The 24,654-nt window shown below is 41.2% G+C and overlaps 1 protein-coding gene and 1 long non-coding RNA gene across 2 annotated transcripts in view; both read left to right on the forward strand.

Annotated features, from left to right (window-relative positions):
* LOC127530226 (NACHT, LRR and PYD domains-containing protein 3-like) overlaps positions 1-24,654 on the forward strand; it is a 499,749-nt gene that overhangs the window by 445,284 nt on the left and 29,811 nt on the right. The gene's annotated exons all lie outside the window — the stretch shown is intronic.
* LOC127532095 (uncharacterized) lies at positions 12,693-15,101 on the forward strand. Its single transcript, XR_007939349.1, has 5 exons — positions 12,693-12,937; positions 13,022-13,093; positions 14,043-14,141; positions 14,227-14,272; positions 14,907-15,101. It is a non-coding gene; the product is annotated as an uncharacterized LOC127532095 (long non-coding RNA).

Genomic DNA, 24,654 nt, shown 5'->3' on the forward strand with positions numbered 1-24,654 from the left:
AACATGTTGAACAATGATTATTAAATCATATGATTAGAAATTCAAAGTTTATTTTTAAATTTCAGTATCCTTTTTTTTATCACATTAATCAAATTGTTTAAAAATAATTCTCAAAAATACAATTGATTTAAAACACATTCAGATCATTTCCCAACACATCTAGGCCAATAGTCATTAAGTGCTGAACATGTAGAAAGTAACATAGTAATGATAACAATATTCAGTTATTTAGGAATACCTTCAGTCTTTCTTTACTAAAGTGTCATACCTTTAACAAGTAGGAAAAATGTGTCCACCACATTCATAAAAAATATTAAACAATTTTAAAGATTTTAAATTCAATAATGGTACAACATTCAATAGGCAAGTCCTTCAGGAATAAAGTCATTTTTTTATAGTGAAGTTCAAAACCTGTAACAAGTCAGACAGATTTGTCCAGCACATATGTGTGGAAAAAAATGTCATGTGTTTCTGTGCTGTTGCTGAAACAATGATCTGATTAAAACTTTAAGTTAAAAACATATCCCTCTCTTTCTCTGTCTCTCTCTCTCACACAATACACACACACACACACACACACACACACACACACACACACACACATATATATAGTAGCTAAGGTGTTTATTTTTTGGTTTTGTTTTGTGTCTTTCTCTTGTGTCTCCAGCCACAGCAGTACACTCCTAACTAACGTCTGGGCCTCAAAGTTGCCCCAGCGTCCCCAAACTGAGACCAGAAACTGTGTAGAGCGAGCAGGTAATACTCTATCCATCACTGCCAACTACACATACACAAATGAAGCATCACTTTAAAGTGAACAGTGAAGCACCCTCATGCTCATTTGTAAGTCAAAGCTGCATCTAATACCCAGATACTAATTAAAACATTTACACATTTCTTTTAGATAAAATGAATAGAAAGACTGTCTGTCTCCAGCTCCACCATAAGACGGAGGACCCGTGTGGATGCTGAAAAACGACGTGAACAAATCAGAAACGACTTCACACATTTGACTGATTCTCAGTTGACAGTGGAGACTGACCTTGGAGTTTCCAGCAGAGAGTTTCTTAAAGAACCAAACTGCACAGAAAATCAAAGTTCAGATGGAGCTGCTGGAGTTGACTTTACTGAGGAGGAAGGTGATGTTGATGTAGGTGAGGCAGTAGGTGAGGCAGACCTAACTCAGAGCTTTGTGGTTGGCATATTCCATGATCTGATTCAGAAGATTCTGACAATGAACTTGATGAGACATTTTCACTCTCTGACAGCATTTCCAGCTGGGCCATACACTTTGGTATTTCTTTGGTTGCATTGACAGCACTTTTGGTCATACTTTGAATCTCCCATCCTGATCTTCCAAAGATGCTAGGACCCTTCTTAAGACAAGAACTAAATATTCTGGAGGACAGTAGCACTGCTTTGATATCCTGTCATCTCTGAGAAATACACTGTCAAAGTACACACACACACTGTGTGACAGTTTCACTTTGAAGCTGAAAGTTAACACAGATGGGCTCCCTCTGTTTAAGAGTTCCAGTCTGCAGCTGTGGCCAATCCTTGGTCTACTCCTGAGCATTCAATGAAAGAACCAGTCGTGATAGGTTTGTTCTGCGGACAAAAGAAACCGAGCTCAGCAAAGGTTTTTCTGGAGGATTTTGTTAGAGTTACAATGTCTTGAGAAAGGTTTTGAAGATGAAGCTTGACACGGTAATCTGTGACACACCAGCAAGGTCCTTTGTTAAAAACACAAAGAACCATAATGGCTACCATGGCTGTGACAAATGTGCACAGCCCAGAAAATACATCAACAGGCGCATGACCTACCCATGTACAGACTGTACTCTAAGGACAGACGGATCATTACAGAACATGGTTGATGAGGGCCAGCATTCATTTCATGTCTGGATTCTATGCATTTGGTTTGTTTAGCTGTTCTTAGATGATTGCTGCTTATCTGGCTCAGGGCCTCTTAATTTCAGAGTACCTGCAACCATCGCTGATAGAATGTCTGCCAAACTGTCAGAACTAGACAGGTGGAAGGCAGCTGAGTTCCAGCAGTTCCTCCTGTACACAGGGCCTGTAATGTTCAGGACTTTCCTGGACAGAAACATCTACAGATATTCCATGCTTCTCTTCTCTGGTATTGCTTTTTTAGTAAGTCCAAGACTCTCCTGCTACACACAGTATGCTCACACCTTACTCACATCTTTTGTCAGTCACTTTGGTGAAATATATGGCAAAGATCAAAGTGTTTAGAATGTTCATGCTTTGCTCCATCTGACAGATGATGGCTGCTGGACTCATTCTCTGCCTTTCCCTATCAAAGTCACTTACACAATCTAAAAAAGCTAGTCAGAAAACCAGATTTCCCCCTTGCACAAATTATTGGTCGTTTGTCAGAAATGAGATTTAAAAGTAATCTCACTAAAAACAGCACTTTGTTGGGCCCATTGTAGGTGGACTGTCAGTTAAAGCACAGCATGGTGAGATGGTCTGTGAGCAGTGGACTGTGAAGTTTCTACTGGAGATCATGTATTTGTCATTAGAGAGGACATCTGTTGCATGTGCAGTGATGGAGTGTGTATAGTATACAAAGAATTCTCCACCTTCCCATTCAACTGTGACTTTAATATTTACTAAACTTCAGAACCCTCAGACATACTCCAGTGTTAAAGTAACAGAGCTTGTTCAAAGTGTGCTGTCTGGCCTCATAGGGATGGTTTCATTTCAGACTGTATAAGAATGTGTCATAGATTTGGTAAGAAACAACAGAATCGCTCCAAAATGTCATTTTCATTGTTTTACACTAGTAACTCCACAGCTTTTGATTGTTGATGTTTTATCAGATTTGTTTGAAAATCAAATATTTAGACATGACATGCTAAAGAACAAGCAGCAATATTCACTGTAGAGTCATCTAGGTTCATCAGCTTCTGCTTTTTCTAATTAGAAACTAAAAGACCAAGGATTGGCTGTTTCTAGCTTGCTGTCATTGTTGTATTGATGGTTTTTAGCTGTTGCTCTTCAATGGTTTTCACTCTTAAGTTTGACTAAATGTAGGGATGAATGAATGAAGGGAATGAAAGTAACAGAGACTGACACTGACTGCATCATAACTCAGTGGGATCTATGCAAACCTGGAAAATATATAAGTGTAAGTATTTAGTGAAAGATTGACTGTTGTCAGTGTGTAAACCAAACTGTGGCTGCTGTTACTTTGTTACATTCATCTCTTGATTGTTTTTCTCATTCATTTATTAAGTCTCAGAAAATGGTGAAAAATGTTGTCCTGTTTTGTAAAACCCAAAGATGTTCAGTTTACTATCAGAGGAGGACAGAAACAAGAAGATATTCACCTTTAATTAGATTTTTCATGTTCCAGGTTAAATCATTGAATTTTTACTGAACCTTGTCCATGCAGGATTTCATGTCACTTTAAAACTGTACTGAAGTTTGACATTTCATTTTCAGATCAGCACTTTATGGCTCGACAACTGATGAAGGAATCCCTGAGCTGCTACACAACAGATTTACAGTCTGAAGAAGTAAGAGCAAAGAGAAAGCCAAAGCACGTGTAAACTGATGTTTTCTGAATGAATATTTTTACCTTTCACATTCAGAACTCAGTGAATTTGAGTAAATGCATTCTGCAATAACACACAAAACTAGATTTCTCTGCTTATGGAGGTCATTACCACACCAGTGAACACATTTGGGGTTTTGGTCTTTAAATGAAATGTGCTGAGAAATAAAATCAGAAAATCATTGGACCTATCTTCTCTTTGGATAGTCGCTGCACTTCATTGACACACACTGAGGAGCACAGCAACAACCTGAGTGTTACTGCACAACCTGGTGGTTTATCAGAGGGTGAGACTGGATCACAGGTCTGTGTGGTTTGGATCCTCACAGAGTTCAGTTACTGTGTTCACACTTAGCCAAATGAACAACAGCAAGAGAGTTCAGCTGAACCAAACTAAACATTCCTAGGATGAACTTTTAGAACATTGGAGCTTCACAGTGGCAGACCCACATCAGAGCTGTGTTGTTGCATAAATGTACAATGTTGTTTGAGGGCAGTCACATTCTCCTAGCACTACAGTTTTCTGAGTCCTTACTGGATCCATCCTTGATCTCAGAATGTTTTAATAAAGGTTAAGTAAAGTACATAGAAGTGGCTAGGCAGAGCCCTGTCTTCTTTCAGAGGCTCTCCAGGCACTGATGATGCACTTCAGGCAGAATATTTGCATCATAACCACCAAAGAACGGCCACAACACTCTTTACAAATCAATTCATTTACAGCTGGAGTTGTTTTGGAACATGAACATTGATGTTCTTGGTAATAACAGTATCAGCAAAGATAACGGAATGTGTTTTATTTTTTTAATATTCCAACCCACTTCACAGCCATTTCTTTGGGGAAACCACTGATGACAGCAAGGATGGAGGCCAACCAAAAAAGACAGCCAGAGGTCCAGCAGAACCCTTGTCCAAACACTGTGCTCCTGTTATCCCTCCACCACCATACTGAATGCAGAATAGCAGCACAGTTGCCCCTCTTTCACCCACCCTACCACCCACCACTTGGATGGAACATAGAAGACCGGCTGAAGAACAAAATCCTTCAGAAGGCCAAGTCTGCCGACCGACCTGGATCTGACACTATTGCCTGTTCTGGTGAGCAATACGTCAGACAGCAAGGAGATGCAAGTAAAGCTTCAAGCTCTTTTACACACTCAGACTGCTCTCACATACACAGCTACAGTAACTCTCTCTCACACTCACAGACTAACAGACACTTTCTCAAACAGAGCCAGCACAGTTCAGAGACTCTTCCAGATCAGCGACCATAGCATGTAGTCAGTGCTATTCCAGCGTGTTTGCACGTCTTGCTGAAGTCGTCTTATGGTTTAGTTTCACCTGGATGTCCTCCAAGTGGGAGTATGCTAAGCTGGAGTGCTTCAAATGTCCCACTATTTTACGTCCTTCTGCCACTGCATCCGTACAGTGGTATCGATGTCGTAGTATCAGAGAAGTTTTATGAGTATTTGAAGGCAGTATCAGCCCGATGCCCAGTACCAGTATGGGTATTGATTCATCCCTGTTTGTCTTAGGAAGGGACCCTAACTTATGAGAATGGTTAAACATGTTCAAAAGCACTTTGAATTGTTTCTAAATCTGACCTACAGCCACCAGGCCCTGGGACTTTTTCAGATCTTAAATGTGCTCAGCTTTAGTTCCATTCATCCATTCAGACACCTTCTTTATTTGTCATGGGCAAGGGAAGAGTCAGCTTAGAGAAGAAACTCTCCGTCAGTCCTCAGACTGCTGCTGTCTGCTCGCTTTTGTTCAGCTTGTTATAAAGTTTACACATTTTAACCCTAATCCATGTATGCTGTCGTTATCAAGTTTAATTGGAGCAGAGGGATGTTGAACAAAGGCAGTGTTCTGAGAATTAGACCTCCCTTTAACCAGATTAGACAAATACTTGCTTGGTTTACTAAAACTCAAGTATCATTTTTGGGATTACTCCTTTAATATTTGCTTTTTTAACAGCTGCAGGAGTCCAAATCCGGAGTTTACTGGAGTCTATAAAACAGCAGCCAGAGCAGTTAATTGTCAAGGAGCCTGAATGTGTCTCATAGTCAGTACTGTTTATGCTTCACATACTGGACCTGTCTGTTTTTTTTTTTTTTTACCTCTTTTTAGTTCCCTCCTATAGACTTGATAAGAAAGACAACCCTAGCTGTAAGTATATCATTGAAATAACATGAGCTCTAGCTTTTTATCTGCCAGAGAAAGGCTAAAGACACATTAAGGCAGCAACAATTAGAACTAGAAAAGCACTCAGAGCGGAGGCTCACCCGTTTATCCTTTAAAACATTCCTGAGTCCAGATGGTGATCCGGATCACCTCCAAGATTTAATCATTTGTCCTTGTCCCATTGTGAAAGTTTCCTGAGAATTTCATGAGAATCGGTCCATAACTTTGAGTTATCTTGTTCACAGACAGACAGACAGACTCTCCTGAAAACATAACCTCCTTAATAAAACAATCCAACAAAATAGGTCATTGTGCACAGAACAAAGCCTTCTATGTCCTATGGCTGTACTGACAGAAAATGTTTGGACCTTATGTAACCTCAAAGAAACAAAATCAAAACAAGTATTTATCTGTCAGGTTATGAAAGATAAACAGGATACTTATTTCTGTTTTTATTTGCCAAGCTGTTGGAACTTCTTGGTTTCTTGTTTTAGATGACAAGAGTTTTCTGTCCAAAGATTTTTAGACTTTAATCCCTGTATATTATGATCTGATGTGTAAACTATTCTCCTGTGTAAATAGAAGTGGAACGCTCACACTGTCCAGCCCTGTCACTGGCCCTCACTCTGCATTCTAACACAGAGCAGAATAGATCCTGCCTCATTCTCTGAGCAGGTTTTAGTTTTGGAAGGTTTACTCTTTAAAAACTGAAATTACAGACTTGAAAAAAGATATTAACAGGATTGATTATTTGTTTTTGATTTTAGATTGGAGGTTATGACACAAACGTGTCACATGGAACATACTAGCCTGCATGTTCCATGATGATGTTGGAGGAGGATAAATGGAAAAAGTCTTTCAGCCAGATGCCATCAAAGACATTGCTCCTACATAAGTAACTGTAAACAATTAGAAGTGACACTACAATTTTAAAGCTAGGATAGGTAGGAATGTAAAGCCAGCATAATGTGGAAGTAGAATCTCCTCAGGGCTCCATCCAAGCCCCACCCACCACACACAGATGTTTAAGCAGCCACTGCCACTTTTTCAGACAACAGAACATCATCATGTTACATTCAGTGTTAATAAAAACATTGATATTATCTAGGTAAAGGAAAAGCTAAACATGTCAACTAAACGTGTCCTCTGCTCCATAGAAATCATAGAAGCCTCGTGCCACTGTCCAGCATAGGCTGGTGTTACCGGCCTCACGGCTGGAAAACAGGTTAAGTTGTTGGTAAGAAACAGAGACAGTGAAACTGTTAGTGCTTTTCACCGAGTCCTCTCAGCTCTGTTTATTTACATGAACAAATATCATAATCAATTCACTAACAACATTAATACTGTCTGTTTTGTCCCATTTCTTTTGTTTATACCCAGCAATAAATACTGTATATGTAAGGGACTGAAAATATAGTCAAATAAACAAAATAAAAATGTTTTGATACAAAACAAATGCAAGTTACAGATTTATTAAGTTTTAATATAAAACAGAAAGTGTTATGGTTTCCTGTGTTTTAACATGAAACAGTCACCCCCCTATTTTTTAAATATTTTTCATTTTCCTTTCCAGTAGAAAGAAGTGAATTAGTGAGAAAGGATGACAGTTTATTTGGTGTAATGACCGCTGCCAATCCAGTAGATGGCGCTTGAGCGCTTCTGTGGGTCAACCGAGAGCAACTTCCTGAGGCCCGTAGCGTCAAAATAAAATGGCGCTGTCCTCATGAAGAACGTATATTCTTCGTCTGCTCTCATTGATTCACAGGTATGATTAAAAACTCGGTTAAACACTCACATGTATCTATAAATGCTGACATGGTTAATATAGTGTAGTGTTGTTGTCCAGGTTTTGTGATAAAGATGTGTATAGCTGTGAATGGTTCCAGGTGATAGTCCGGTCCATGGCAGAACGTGATTTTAGGGTGTAGTGTATCGTATTACGTGACCGTGACTGACGCTACTGATGTGATGAAACATTTATTTTTTTGTGGTCTGTGCCTATCAAACACAGTTTAGTGTGTACATAATGCACTGCAATTTAGATTGTTTTCTATTCACCACAGTTACAGTTCATGTACAACTTTTACACCTCTGAGTTTATGTGATGGAATGTTGGAATTTATTTTTCATGATATTTTATACAGAGCCAGATATATTTTTGTTATTGTGGAGATTAATTGAATTGATGGATTAACTGAGAAAAAGATGTTAATGTGGTCAAAATAAAATGGCGCTGTCCTCATGAAGAACGCATATTCTTCGTCTGCTCTCATTGATTCACAGATCCACCAGGCTCAGACTTTGGTGTATCTTATGGACTGGCCCCGAGACCCCTAGCTCTGGCGCCGGTTACATATATTCACCACCTCAGTATGTCAACTGTTTCTCCTTCTTCTGTATACACAGTCATTATATTCAGACATGTTTTTTCTGTTCATAACTTCACAAGCATATTCACGTTCAAGTCTAAACATCATACAAATAACCAATACTTAAACAGATACATCACAAAATCACTGTGCCTACTTCCCTCTACATTAACTCTGTCCAACATCTTTTGGTTATTAATTTCCATACATGTCTAGTGCAAAATTGTAAAGGTGTCTAGATACACCAACAGGACTTACAAACAGTAGTATTAATGTTCTATAAAACTCATGTGCAGTTGTACTATCTAAACAGAATCGTTTACCCATATGGTCAAGTGTTCTTTAAATATGTACAAAATTCTGAAGTAATAAATAGAGCCAGTCAGTGTCGAAATCCAATTAAAACTAACTAAACAATGCAATGTCTGGACCTTTGGGGAAGCCTCTAACACAATCTTGCACATGGAAAAGTCGCCATTACGTGACGCACAACTTCACTAAGCCAAGAGAAACTTTTCCTTTCACTCGTTCCACGCTCACGTTTAACAGAAATCAACACACAATACACGCTGCACTTTACCCACCCAATAACACATTTTTTGCATGATTTCATGACCATTACTCACCTGGAAAACAGGTTAAGTTGTTGGTAAGAAACAGAGACAGTGAAACTGTTAATGCTTTTCACCGAGTCCTCTCAGCTCTGAAAGGAAACGGGGCATGCGCACAAAACCTTCAGACGGTGGACTACACTGCCACCTGCTGACCCAATATTGTTTCTGTTTACTTTCTATCCACAATATAAATCACACAACTTGGGTGTCAGAAAATAATAAATAAAACAAACACAGACATTCATACTGACTAATCAAATACTTATCAAAAAAAATACTACAACCAAACAATTGTGACCATACATTTGTAGGCGTCACACTGGCGATGCGTCAACGGCCGCCATCTTGGAAGTGGAGTGAAGTTGTAAACAAACAACGTCTGATACATGCGAGACCATTACACAGCCACAGTTTTCCGGTCATAACTTACCCTGTATGCATAGATTTCGACAGGGTATGGCTCATTTGAAAGCTTACGAGGTCGTCTTTTGATTACACTCCCAAAGAGATGGTGTCAATCAGCACAACAAGTTTTAGGGACCCTTTTCCTGCAACTGTTTGTTGTGTTGACCTGTTGTGATGTCAGGTTTCTCTGGATTATATACCGACTTCAAGACATGTTTTGGACAAAATATTTTACTGGCTTGTTTCGTCTGGATGTCCAAGGTTGGATTATGGCCGTTTTTTGTGGAATATTTTCATCTGTGTGTAATAATGAACCCGGAAATGTGAGTCGCGCTGTGTACGTTGAAGCCGTGTATAGAGAACGGATGGATGGATATTCGTTGTTTGTCGGACAAATGTGTTTATATTACCCGCTGTGGTAGTCACATCTGAAAGTGGTTTATACCGGCGGATTGATGAGAATCTAAGTTTTCCATCGGTGTATAATGTTTCTATCATGGAGTTTGCAGCGTCGGTCAATTTAGCGAAATACTTTAGCGCATCTCAAAGCGTCCCAAATACGGGACGCTGAAGCTTAACGGGTTTATATCTATGGTTAACACGCTCTATGCTGTATGAATAAAGAGAAATTGATGTGAAATAGCGGTCATGACACCTGGCTAATTGTACATGATCATGGCATCGTGGAAGTGACAGACTGACAACGTCTTGGTATCATACCATGGGTTTCTGCTACAATATCTGGTGAAATCTGGGAAAAGTTCAATGGAAAGGACATACTCACTTGTGGAATGTGATTCCTTGTGCCCTTGTGTTTGGGTTGCGTTGTATTGTACAGCCCCAGGCCGCACAAGACTGTGGCATTTTGAGATTTGTTGTCAATCGGTGTGTGATAAACACGCTTATCGCTGGTTTCTTTACTCCCGCTCGCTCCCGTTCCAAGATGGCGGCGCACTGACGCATCGCTCATTGGCCAGCGAGGACTCGAGTTTCTATTTATATCTATGATCTGATCAACTTCCGACAACATTCCTGTGGCAGAGAAGTCCACTTTGAGTGCAGGCTCATACACAGCAAGGCTCAATCAGGCACAGGGAGGCAAGGAGGCTGGTCATTGGTTCTTTTCCAACAGCACCATAAGGCAGTGATTCGTTGACATTTATAAAGAACTACAGATCTTTTTCCTTCCTTTTTCACAATTCATAGTTAATTTATTGCTGTTTGAATGTAAAGAACATCTGAAACAATATAGTCAATATTGCATATGTGATTATTTGACCTACCCTAGCTTTGTCTGGGCAGATTACCTGTGTGAGCATTGCTTAACATCTACGGCTCTACTACTGTTGCTCACATGTGTTTGTGATCCCATCAGTCCCTACTGTCCACAGATCCAGGTACAATATCAGTATTTTAGTACATATTTTATTTTTCATGGAGTAAATACATCTCTAAGAAACACAGTAGGGTTTTCTGGCACAACTTGACCTCTTTTTGACCTCTTCATGAAAATGCCTTAAGCTAGAAAGGCTAGGGCTTACTCTTATTTCTTTGAGGAGAAATGTGCTTCAGTGGATTTTTGGAACTTACATGAAAATCTTATTGTTTGAGTTCAGATTCTGTGAGAAAAAAACATGCATCCCGTTCTGCAACTGATGATGAAGTTCAAAGACATGCCATTGGTTGGTTCAACCTGGCTGCAGACAGGGGGAGCTCAAGGAGACGCACCACTGTTATGTCACGTTAGGAAACAAGTGCTTTAGTATGCAGGTAGGGGTGTCCCCATACTACTTTTACACCTCCAATACCATACTGTTAGTATTGGCTGATACTGATATCGATCCAATACAATATCAGCAGGAATCATACATACTTTTATTACTTATTGGACTGTAAGAACAGTGTTGATCAAGTGACATTACTCAAACAGAGAACAGTAGTCAGCAATAGTAGGTCTGGGTCATTCCAGGTGAAATGACCAGATATTCCTTGGGGGTGTTGCTGCACCATTTTCAAATTAGTCCTAAATTTGTATGCCATTAGATAGTCACAAAAGTACTTTCTATGCAAAATTGTAGCCCTGTAGCTCAAACAGTTTCTGAGTTGTGGGGGTCTGAAATGTTCAGAATTTGGGCTATAAAAAGCCTCACCAGCGTTTTTTGCATCTTTAAGTGGTAAATTTTCAGCCTCTAGACATACCAGAGAGCTGTGAGTTGGTAAACAAGGCCTCTGCATGTAGCTAGTGCCCCACAAACATCCCCAGGTGTTTCCCTACACTCTGCAGGCCATGGGGGCTTGCTAAAAATGCTAAAAATTAAAAGATACCTACTCACGAGTGGGGTTTGGGACCTTAAAAGTACTAGAAATACTGCACAGAAGTGTTCTAACACCCCTGGGTTCCATTCTACACAAACTTGTGTGATAACTTAGCAAACTGGAGCTTTCTAGGTACCTCAGTTTGGAAAATATGAGCTCCCAGAGTTGGACGAGATTTTTAATTGACTGTTTTTGGTGGCAAAAATCTCAGTGTGGAACAGGTACCAGAGACCCCAAATTTTTCTACAAGACAGTTCCATCTGTCTTCTATCACTGTACAAAAAAGCAGCAAGGTTATATTTGTAGTTACTGAGATATTCTTACTCAAAATGGTATGGGTAATGTCAACATTGTTTTTTGCTTTTCACTACTTTAAATTGGGATACAAGTATTAGTAGTCATTCCAATGGTAGTATTATGTATGTTTTGTTCTTTTTGAAATGTTAGTTGTTAAAGGTGACTGCCTTCAAAAAGTGTAATGGTATAACTTAGGTATACCTAAGTTATAACTTAGGAATAGGTTCTTTTGCATGTAACATGACATTGTACAATTAAATTTAACATGTTTACTCCCACTGCACTGATACTGCAAAATTCAACATTATTGTTATTTTTAAATTAATCAACCATGAACTACTACAGAGCTCCCTGAATTCAAGTTAGTACATGTAATTTGTATGTGTATGTTATAATTACATGTATGCATTGCAAATGGGTGTCAACATGTCATTACACTTTTTGAAGGTAGTCACCTTTAACAAAGAACAAAACATACATAATACTGCCATTGGAATGACTACTAATACTTGTAGATGAAGGTTCTACAATGAAGGTTCTACAATGAAGGTTCTAGATGGTCTTTCTCTAAGTCCTGTCTTCTCTGCACAATAACATCAGTGTGTTTGGACATTTAGAACAACTCAACAAATGTGTACATTTCTTGTATATTTTCATGTTTTTCCTCTGATCTTCCTCTTTGCTGCTGTGATGATGCAGATTTCCTCCCTGAGTCCTGAATAAAGGCTTCATGTTGTGGAAGTCTCTCTGCTCTTCTTTCAGACTGTAAATCACAGCTGTAGAGGCTGAAAATGAAACAACTTTACTGTTGGAGAAAAACTAGAGTTTACTAAATGCTTCAGCAGTCAGAACAACCAGCCTGTAGAGTTTTTCTCCTCTGATTTCCACGTGTAACCAGGTAGAACAGGACTCTGAAATAGTTTGTTGTCCATCAAACAACATCAGGCTGCTCTGTTTTTATTGGACAGATAAGCTGTCAGTCAAAGTGAGTGAGCCAATGGTAGCACAGCTTGGCCCCGCCCTACACCTGTACAGGTGAATTACTGCAGTCAGACCAACCCTGGAAGACACACAGCCGAGCTGAAGCTCTCAGCTGACGGTTGTATTTTCAGAGCTGGAGAAGAAGCTGGACTGAGCATCAGACCGACCCACTGAGGATGAGCTGCTGAACGGTGAGCAAATAAAACGCTGCTGCTGGAAGTGGGAATGCCAGATCAGCCAGCTTAAATCCTTTCTTTACCTGTTTACCTGAACAGGTGAGGTTTTATGTTGGACTGGAGAAGTGGAGCTAGAAACCCTGGGATCCTGTCTGCAGTGCTGCTGTGTTGGTAGGAACATGCTTTACCAGCAGCTTTTCTATCTCTGTCTTAGTTTTCCTTCAGAAACTCTCACACAGACTTTGTTCTGAACTCTTTGAATCGTCTCATTCTGTTTGTGACCTTAAAGGATTGAATTTATTTAATTGTATAAATGAGATACTTCCTGTTTTATTTTGTAATCTTTTCATTTAGTTGATTTTTTTTTTTTGTCCTTGATTTACATCCAGTGTTTTTTTAAATACAGTTGGTTAAAAAGAACTTTGTGTTTCATTAGTTTTCCAAACAAACCCTGTACTTCAGTGATTGTGTTCTAGGGTAGTCGTGTGTTTGCATACCCTTTAAGCTTCAGTGTACCGCCGGCGGTACACCTACTAATTTGCATAGGAATTTCAAGAATGTCCGACGGGTGCAAACGCGATTATACAAACACTATACACCGATGGAAAGCTTAGATTCTCATGAATCCGCCGGTATAAACCACTTTCAGATGCGATTACCACAGCGGGTGAGAAAAACACATTTGTCCGACAAAAACAAATATTCATCCATCCGTTCTCTATACACGGCTTCAAAGCACACAGCGCGACTCACATTTCCGGGTTTATTATTACACACAAAAAAAAAGATTCCACAAAAAACGGCCATAATCCAACCTTTTACATCAGATGACACAAGCCAGTAAACTATTTTGTCCAAAACATGTCCTGAAGTCGGTATAAAATCCCCGAATCGGTCATTTTCAAGGAAATGCACCTCGCGATGCGCGTCCAATATTCCCCGTATTTTTCGTAATTTTTTTTATTTAAAAATAGAATATTAGCGATTTTTTGTACTGAAAACGGCTGGAATTGACTGAAGCTTAAAGGGTTAAATACTGCATCATATGTGCTCCTCTGCTGGCTGAGCCTTATGAAGGCGTGGATCAGGTCTGCAGTCTGAAGATGTTTGTGGCTTTCAGCTGCTTTCTGCAGATCATCTGGAGGCCGACAGTCTGCTGGACATCCAGGCTGCTCTGACAGAAATCTCAGCATCACATACCTGAGAAAAGACCATGAAGGTAAAGTATTCTGGGATGTCCTGAAGGCAGACAGCCAACATGTTTTACTGCAGCAGCTTCCAGTGAATAAAAGTCTGTTTTTCAGATCTGAAGGAAGAGGAGAAGCAGAAGACTGAAGCAGCAGCAACAAGGTATTCTACATTTAAACCATCGTTCTGATAGAAATAAATCTACGTATTTAATGACATGTTCACCTGGAAATGGAACCTGTGTGCTTCCACATATTTGACCGACAAAACTTCACAAAAACTTCACACTGAATAAAATCACTCATAACACTAAAACACAAACAATTACTTCTAGAAACTTCTGTCAGAGCAGCTCAGACTGGTTTCCCTCTGGTCAGAGAACAGAGACACATACAGGATGTTTCTCAACTCCAAGTACTCTAGTCTGAACTCGTGTATTTGACGACTACACACCTTCAAGTACCAGCATACCTGATGAGGTTCATCTGCTCTGGTCATCTTTATCAGGAAAAACAACCAGATGGAATCAGATATAATAACACAGCCCTGCATGTTCAGTTCAACAGAAAAACACAGTTCCAGTTCTTCCACATTCTTCAGACTTTGGTTTCTGTGGAACAACTGTGACTGAAAACTAAACAACACGTCAACAAGCCAGAAGTATGAGGAAACATACAGCGGTGAATTCCATCACTCCTTCAACAACAAACTCAATCTGATGTTCTTCTATGGAAATGATATAAAAACGACGGCAGATATCAGCTGTAGACTCTGAGCACTTTGAGTTTTCTTCCAGATCCTTGGTGAGAACCTTCTTGTCTCTGATGGTGTCGAAGCGGGCTGTCTGGATCTTGTTGCCGTAGTCATGGAGACCCATGTGACGCAGCATCATGACAGCGCTCAGCATCAGGGCGGTGGGGTTGGCCAGGTCCAGGCCGGCGATGTCGGGGGCGGTACCATGGACCGATTCAAAGATGGCGACTCCGCTGGTGCCGATGTTTCTGCTGGGTGTCACTCCAAGTCCTCCAATCAGAGCAGCACACAGATCACTGAGGATGTCTCCGTACAGGTTGGGTCATGTTTATACATACATACATATAAATATATACACACACTACCAGGCAAAAGTTTGGACTCGCCCCGAATTTTCCTGTATTTTTGTTGAAACAGCCCAGTTAAGAGCTAACATTAACAATTTGTTATTTCTAATTATTGCAAGAACATTCATGAGTATGCTATGAACAAAGTTTAATCAAGTAGGGATATTTCGAAGCATTTATTGATGAAAGCATTACTATAAGGTTTAGGTAGCAACATTACTCTATCTTTTGTTTGGTTAAAACACTTAAAATATCTTTACAAAGGGTTGCATGTCCTCTGTAATAACTATGCCATCCCAATAGAATGTTTTTCACACCTTGATTCACAGTTCTTTACTCTGTTCACAAATATTTTGTGTTACCTTTTTGAGTTGATATAAAAGACTTACAATTTCTGGAAAGAAGAATGTCTTTAGCTAATTGGAAATTATCTAAATCTGAAGTAGCAAAAAATGGCCAGAAAACCTCAGTTAAGCAAAGATAAAAGGATTGAAATTCAGGTTTTGAAAAAAGAAGGCTATTCTACAAACAAACTGCTCAGAAAGTTAAAGTCTCTCAAAGCGGAGCTGCAAAACCATTAAAGAGACATGAAGAGAAACAGGTTGACATGAAGACAGATTTGGTTCTGGTAGAAGCAGAGTCACGTCTAAAGCTGAAGATAAGTTCATCAGGGTCACCAGTCTCCAAAATAGACAAAAGACAGCCCCAGAAATAAGAGCTCAGCTAAACTCAACCAGGAGCAATAATGTGTCAGTGGATACTGTGACTGTAGACTGCAGGAATCTGGTCTGAAAGGCATGTGTTTGTGTTGTTTTCTTGCTCTGCTTCTTGTTCTAGACAGAGCGCTTGCTAGAAAACTGGTTGATCTGCTTTAGCTGGCAGGGTGTCTGCTTTTGGATCCTTCAGCCAATCAGTGAGTGAGAGCAAATCTCAGGTGTGTTCATGATGTTGATGTGCTTGTAGAGGTGTGTTTAGTCCCTGCTTTGTGTTTCCAGTAGTTCAGGTGTTTGTCTTGTTGTTGTGGCCGTTGTCTGGGTGTGGTGTCGTCTCTTTGGATTGGAGCAGAGCCCTAGAGATAGTAAGAGTTGCGACACTCCCATAGGGTGCCGTTGTACGCTTTCTTCCAGTCTACTTCCGGGTTGTGGAGGCTTGTTTAGTTCCAAGCACCGCTTCGACAGTGATAGCCACCGTTCATTTGCACTACAGGTCGTTGAGTATATGTGGAGGTAAGTTGATGAAATGCCGACCTCTTTTGAATTGTCAACTGCCTATATTTTATCAGAGGCTCTTTATGATGCATATGCTGAGCTTTATTTGTATTTGCGCAGCATAATTATATATATTTTTTATCTTGGTAGACGACCGAATTTCTGCTATTTTTTTTAGCTCGACTCTGCTGTTAGCTGTGAAGTTATCTCCAGGGATATATTGACGGATTAATTGTTGATGAGTCGCTACCTCTTTTTAATTTTAATGTCTTTACATTATATCAGAAGCCCTTTGTGGTGCATACATTTATCTGTATTTGTGAATATTGGCAGATGACCGACTTTCAGGCATTGCCGTGTGCTTGTTAGCTGTTCTTTGAAAGCTACCTAGCTACATCGCTACCTCTTTTTAATTGTCAAGACTACGTCCTTTATATGAGACCCTTTATAATGCATAAACTTATACTTGTAAGTATTTAACAAATATATTTATTAATATCTATCGTATCTATCTATCCACCAGTATCCCGAGATCCCTCACTGAAGACGCGAAGACCCTCATCGTTTCTCCCATTGTCAATAAAACATACTATTTCATTTATCAAAGCATAATGAGTTGTTATTCTTGAATATATATTTTGTGTATGTTTTAAAATGGTGATAGTGAGTCAACTCCTGCCTCATCAGAAGTGGCTGGACACTATCTGCTGAATGGACTGTTGTTACTCTGCTTTTCAATAACTCCCAGACTACGGGTAAGTGAATCAGAGAAATATAGACATTGTCTGGAAATACAATAATCCAGCTGGGCAAAAATTTACATCTTCAATCATCTTACATTTCTGTGTAAAAGTCGATTTTCCATGCTAACACGAATGTGAAACATTCCCTCCAAAACCCCAAAAGTGTCTTTAATATGTCACCTTACGGCTCAAAATGTAAAACTGACATTTACATACATACTCCAATGAATTAATAATCAAACAAGTACTTGGAGGTGTGATTTTATTCCTTTTTTACCATGAAATCGCCGCTCTCAGTCCCATAGAAGGAAATGACAGCGCTGCCTGTTTGGAACTATTCAGGCTTACGTGAACCACGTGACCGCCCCGCTGCGAGAGCATGAGTGTCGCAACTCTTACTATCTCAAGAGCTCTGGATTGGAGCAGCTGTCTCCTGTTAGCTTGGCAGCTAGTTCCCTCTGTCAAGTGCTGCTATCAGATCAGGTACAAATCTGTTTCCTGCTTGGTTGCCCTGACAACAGTGACATCATAGCCCTACCTGTTCCTCAGGTTAGTTCTGTCTTTCACCGTCTTCATGTCTCAGCTTGTTTTCTCCATCTGAATGTGAGTAAAAGACACTTTAAACTGGTTTTTATCTTTTATATATCTATAGAACATCAAACTGATTGAATCATTTGCCATATAGTAACTCAAAAACAATCTTTCAATCTCCAAGCTGCCCTTTCTTTCCAAAATTTTCGAGAAAGTTGTTCATTCCCAGCGGAAGTCCTTTTTAGATGAGCACAATGTTTTGGAGGTTTTTCAGTCTGGTTGTAAGACCCTGCATAGTACGGAGTCAGCATTGCTACGGGTTTTTAATGATATTCTCCTGGCAAACGACTCTGGGGATTATGTGATTCTTGTTCTCCTGGATTTAACTTCTGCATTTGACACAGTGGACCACAACATTTTAATATCTCGCTTGCAGCACTCGGTGGGCATTAGTGGTAGTGCACTGCAGTGGTTTAGGACCTATTTGTCTGGCAGAACTATGAGTGTGAGCCTGGATATCTTTGAATCCCCCCCTGCACCGTTGTTTTTTGGTGTCCCGCAGGGTTCAGTTTTAGGGCCTCTCCTTTTTTCCTTATACCTACTTTCTATGGGATCCATCCTCAGGAAGCACAGCATCGCCTTCCATTGTTATGCGGATGACACACAAATTTATGTGCCATTGAAAAAGAAAGACTGTCAATCGGTCACACCGCTTCTGTCCTGTCTTGATAACATTAAAGCCTGGATGGCCTTAAATTTTCTATGTTTCAATGAAATAAAAACTGAGGTAATGGTGTTCAGTCCCAGTGGCCCTTGTGAGTCTTCCGCTGTTGACTTGGGCACCTGGCTCACTATGTTAAGCTGGTGGTTTCCAACCTTGGTTTTAAAATGGACTCTGATTTTAAATTTGACCATCAAATCGGTGCTGTGGTGAAGGCTAGCTTCTTTCACCTGCATCGATTAGCCAAGGTGAAGCCCTTTTTAACACCAGAGCACTTTGAGATGGTCATCCATGCTTTTATTACTACCAGATTGGATTATTGTAATTCATTGTACCTTGGAGCCAGCCAGTCTGCCCTAGCACGTCTCCAGTGTGCTCAAAATGCTGCCGCCAGTCTTTTAACCAGCACTTGGAAATATGAGCACATTACACCCTTTTTAGCCTCCCTTCATTGGCTCCCCGTGTGCTTTAGGGTTGATTTTAAGGTTCTTTTATTTGTTTTTAAAGCTTTAAATGATCTGGCCCCTCCCTATCTCTCTGAGCTGCTCCATCCTCATGCCCCCTCATGAACCCTCAGATCAGCTGATCAGCTGCTTCTGGAGGTTCCAAGGTCCAGGCGGAAGTTCAGAGGAGATAGAGCCTTCTCTTTTGCTGCTCCCAGATTATGGAATAATCTCCCTTTGCACATCAGAGAGACTCCCTCACTTTTGGTTTTTAAAACAAAACTTAAGACCTATTTTTATTCACTGGCTTTTAACACAGCTTGAGACTCTGCTCTTGTTTTATTGTGCTGCTGTTGTAATATGTGTATGTGTAGTAGGCTTTCCAATAAAACCTTCCACTGGAGCTTATGGCTGACTCGTGTTGCGAAAGCTTGTTTTCCACAAAAGTACGTCTTCTCACATTTATTGAACAAAACACAAAAAAATAGAAGACGCGTTCTCTGTCCAGACACGGCTTTAAATTTGCATAAAATCTAAACTGTTTCAACACGTTCCTAACACGACACTAGACAACACGGTCAGAAAACCATGAGCTCCTCTCTACTCTCAGGCCGTCTCCTACCGTCTCTAGCAGATAGCCGCTCTTTCTTAAAGTGACAGGCTCCTGTTTTTGTCCCTAGCCTCCATGAACACATTAACCTGAAATAACCAAAGACTGTGTCTGTCCAAATCATAACAATGCAAATGACACCAAATTAAACATGCAAAACTGTTCAAATACCACAAAGCAATAACTGACTAATAACTGAATTAATATTGTCATCAGTTAGCACAATCTATACATTCTGCACCTATATTACCGGCCCCTAATTGTTCTAATAATATAACAATTTTGAACAATTACCACTTTTCTATAACATTTCAACAAATATCATGAGCAACCAAACGTTTGACCTTTGAAATTAAAAGGAATGCCTTAACGGGCATAGAGAATGTTCTGTGCTATGTCAATAAAACAAGGATATGAAGTCCATCTGAAGTCCAACATTTCTTCATCAGTCATAGAGAAAAGCAGAGCCAGAGGTTACCAGCACTTAGCTCATCGTAGGGGCTCAGGCTTCACTGGCCCATTCAGATTCCACAAGCAGACAGATCTTAGTGATGGGTCTATCCAAGGTATTAGTCTTTGTCTTTATACGAACTCTGCGAACATGACCCATCTTGTCTGGAAATGTCTCTATTATCTTTCCCATGATCCACGAATTCCACGGTGCACAATCATCCACAAGAAGAACCACATCTCCTTCTGCAAAGCTTCTGGAAGTTGTGGCCCATCGCTGGCGCTCCTGGAGCTGTGGCAGGTATTCTTTCACCCACCTCTTCCAGAATAAGTTTGACATATATTGAATTTGCCTCCATCTGCGCCTAGAATAGAGATCATCCTTGTCAAACAGTCCTGGGGGTAGGGTAGGTTTGGTTTTCAAAGGCAGGAGATGATTCGGTGTCAGCGCTTCTAAGTCGTTTGGGTCACTTGATGCCTTCGTGATAGGTCGGCTGTTTATGATTGACTCTGCCTCACACAAGACAGTGTGAAGGCTCTCGTCATCCAGTGTTTGTTCTCTCACCATAGAGTTGAGGACTTTTCTTATTGATCTTATCAGCCGCTCCCATGCTCCACCATGATGTGAGGCTGCAGGAGGGTTGAATGTCTATTTAATGCTGTGCTGATGGAACAGATGCTGGAACTCTGAGGAATTCCAGTCAGCAATGGCTGCCTTCAACTCTCGGTTGGCTCCAACAAAATTTGTCCCATTATCGGAGCGAATTTCTTTGACCTGTCCTCGCCGTGCCATGAACCGCCGGAGTGCATTAATGCACGAGTCTGTGTCCAGTGACAAGGCCAGCTCAATATGCACTGCACGCATGGCCAGACATGTGAATATGACGCCATATTTCTTTATGAGGCTTCTCCCACGCCTGACTTCAAATGGTCCGAAATAGTCCACACCCACTCTTGTAAAGGAGGGATCATCTGGTAACACTCGTTCTTGAGGGAGATCAGCCATGAGCTGTTTTCCAGCTTTCCCATGCAGGCGTCGACATGTTACACACCTTCCACAGATCTTCCTGATGGCTGTGTTGGCACTTGTGATCCAAAATCTTTGACGCAACTCAGAGAGCATGTGATTGCGTCCTCCATGTCTAGTTTCTTTGTGAATCTGTTGGAGAATCAGATCTGCGATGTGAAAGTCCTTGGACAAGATGATAGGTCATTTGCTGTCTTCAGACATAGCTGCCCTACTCATCCTTCCACCAACTCACAGCATGCCATCTTGGAGGATGGGATTCAGTTTGTACAAGGGGCTGCTGCGCTTAACACTGTGACCTTTGCTCAGAGCTGCAATCTCTCCTGAGAAATTTTCCTCCTGACAGAATCTGATAATGTGTAGCTCTGCCTTACCCAGATCTTCCACTGAAATGTGTGTGTTCTTGTAGCGTCCTTTAAAACTGTTCAATTTGATTTTGGATCAGCTGTCGGCTACAGCCAGAGCTGGCTTCAACAGCTGCACACAGCTCTTTCCTTCTTTGGCAGAGACTCTGAAGCAAAGTTTTAAACTTCATGAACCACGCCACAGCTCGCTTCAACTTCATCCAGGAAGAGAAGTAATTGCCCAGTCTCTTGAATGGAGCTACATTCTGTTTCACAGCTACAGAGTTGACTGTAAGCCTTTTAATCTCTGGATCCTCCAAAGTACATTCTGCATTATTCAATGGAGTCTCTGGCCAGTACTCAACTGGACTGCATAGGAAATCTGGACCTGACACCCAACTCGTGTTCTTCATGAATTCACCAACTCTTTGTCCTCTAGAGGCACAGTCAGCTGGATTCTTGTCAGTGCCAATGTGCCTCCACTGTTCCACTTCAGAGTCTTTCAGAATTGCTGACACTCTGTTTGCCACAAATGTTCTGTAATGTGCTGTCTCACTTTGCAGATATTTAAGTACAAGCATACTATCAGTCCAGAAAATTGAGCGTGTGAGGTCCAGCTGGAGCTCTCTTCTCAGGACGCCATCCATTTTTACTGCTACTGTGGCAGCAGTCAGCTCCATCCGTGGAATGGTAGGTGACCTGAGAGGTGCTACCCGGGATTTGCCCATCATGAACACACAATGTAGTTTGTTAGTTGTGCTTCGCATGAGAAGGTAGCTGACTGATCCATATGCATACTCACTTGCATCAGCAAAGTGATGTAGTTGCGCTGATGCACAATCTCCAAATCCTTCTGGCTTCAGGCACCTGGGAAAACTGAAGTGCTCTAAAGCAGGGAGACCAGATAGCCAGTCGCACCACCTCTTTTTGATGTGCTCAGGTAAGTCATCATCCCATCCGATTTTCAGCCTGCACAAGTCTTGCAAAAGAGACTTGGCGGGCAAAACCACGGGTGCCAGTATGCCCAATGGATCATATATTGAGCCCACAACTGAGAGAAGTCCTCTTCTTGTGAATGGGCGATCTTTGATGAAGATTTTGAACTTAAACATGTCGGACTCCACGCACCAGTTGAGTCCAAGGGCTCTCTCCATAGGAAGTTCATCCTGGTCAAGATCCAAGGTTTTCATCTCCTTTGCTAGCTCAGACTTAGGGATGGAATCCAACACTTTCCGACGGTTGCTCAGCCATTTGTTGAGACGAAAACCTCCATGGCTGCAAATATTCATGAGGTCTTGGCACATTGTTATGGCTTCCTCTTCTGTAGCAACAGACTTGAGGCAGTCATCCACATAAAAGTTCTGAAGGACTGTCTGTACCACATCAGCACTGAACTGTCGACTATGATCTTCAGCGCACTTTCTCAATGCAAAACTGGCACAGCTGGGCGAGGATGTGGTTCCAAACAGGTGCACAGTCATTTTGTGTTCAGCAAGAGCCTGACAATAATCCCCACCTGGCCACCAAAGGAACCTCAGCAAATCAGAATCGTCATCAGGGACTTTAACTTGGTGGAACATTGCCTCCACGTCTGCCATGATCGCAACTGGTTCTTGTCTGAATCTAATGATGACACCAATCAGACTGCTAGTCAAATCAGGGCCTTGCAAGAGCCGGTCGTTCAATGACGTTCCCTGATATGAAGCTGCACAGTCGAACACCACTCTCAGTTTCTGCTTTACGGGATGATACACAGCAGTATGTGGTATGTACCACGCTTTTCCTTCCTTGTACTCCACGTCTTCCTCAGAGAGTTGCACAGAATAACCCTTTTGCAGAATGTCGTTCATGAAGTCTGTGTACTCCTTGTGAAAGCTGGTGTCTCGGATAAGTCTCCTTTTCAAGTTCTGTGCTCTCTGCTCAGCCATTGTACGATTGTTTGGCATGTTATCTATTCTGTTCTTCACAGAAAAGCATATAACGTAATGGCCTTCAACTAATTTAGCAGATTCTGTCACCATGTCCCTGAACTGGTGGTCGTCTCTGGACATTTCCACTTCATCATGTTTCCCTGTCTCTGGGAAATCCAAGTGATACTGCTGAAGCCACATGCTCTCCAGACTGGTCACTGAAATACGATTTGCCAGGGTCTTGGTAGGTTTCTTTTTACCTGTGCCACTAAAACTTTCTCTCAGAGGCCCGTTGACAGTCCAACCAAGCTTGGTTCTGACAGCGTACGGTCCATTACCAACGCTGCTCACTACTTCCCATGGCTCCATAGCTTTCGGCACATTTGCTCTGATGAGCAAACCGATGTCTGCTTTAATCTGAGGAAGATGTATTTCTTTAAGGTAAGGCCACCTTTCAAGATCCTTTTGTTGTGGTATGTTTTCCTTTCCTACAGGTATCGTCTCATGTGTGAAAGCATCTGGAAGATCAATAAACTCGTTACCGAACAAACGACTGACCTCCAAGCCAGATACCACGTAAGTACTGACGGGTTTCTCTTCATTCATGGTTCTCAGCAGCATGTCAGTCTTTCGTCCACTAAGCTTCAAATCATTCATCAGTGCCTCAGTACAGAACGTTGCTGAGCTGCCCGGGTCCAGGAAGGCGTATGTCTGTACTATCTCACTTCCCTTCTTGGACTTGACCTGGACCGGGACTATTGCAAGGCTACAGTCATCTTCACCGGCCCCAGTCCACTCATGAGCCTCAGACTGAGCACAGACTCAAGACCGTTTGACCATCAGTGATATCTTTTCTGTTTTCTCCATCAGCCACTGTATCCTTCTTCTTAATGTGCAGAAGCGTAGGATGTGTTAAAGAACACACCTCACAGTTAACCTTTGCTTTGCACAGTTTACTCATATGTCCATGCTTGAGACAGCTAAAACAAAGTCCCTTGTTTCTCAAGAACTCCAATTTCTCTTTGTGTGGCTTGCCTTTAAGCTTGTTACAAGTCTCTATGACATGCTCGCCTTTGCAGAAGAGACACCCCAGTGTTGTTGAGGCAGGAGCTGAGTGTTCCATTTGTTCTGCATCCCCCTTTTCCATCTTTACAGCACTTGTGGTGAACGACCTCCTGACTATGCCTTTTTTCTGCTCTTTGTGACTACTTTGTTTAGTCATGGATGTTCTAGCTGTGGGATTATCTTTTATGTCTCCAAAGACAGGGTGCATAGCAACTTTGGCCTGTTTGTGGACAAACTCAGCTCGATCTTTAAACTTGACTCTCCTGTCACGTTCCTCTTGTATGCCATACACGACACTCCTCCACCTTTCCCGCAGCTTGAAAGGAAGCTTTGCTACTATAGCCTTCAAGTTTGTCACATTATCCAGCTCTTCCATATAACTCACCTCAGAC

This window comes from Acanthochromis polyacanthus, chromosome 22 (genome assembly GCF_021347895.1).
Source record: "Acanthochromis polyacanthus isolate Apoly-LR-REF ecotype Palm Island chromosome 22, KAUST_Apoly_ChrSc, whole genome shotgun sequence".
NCBI lineage: Eukaryota > Metazoa > Chordata > Actinopteri > Pomacentridae > Acanthochromis > Acanthochromis polyacanthus.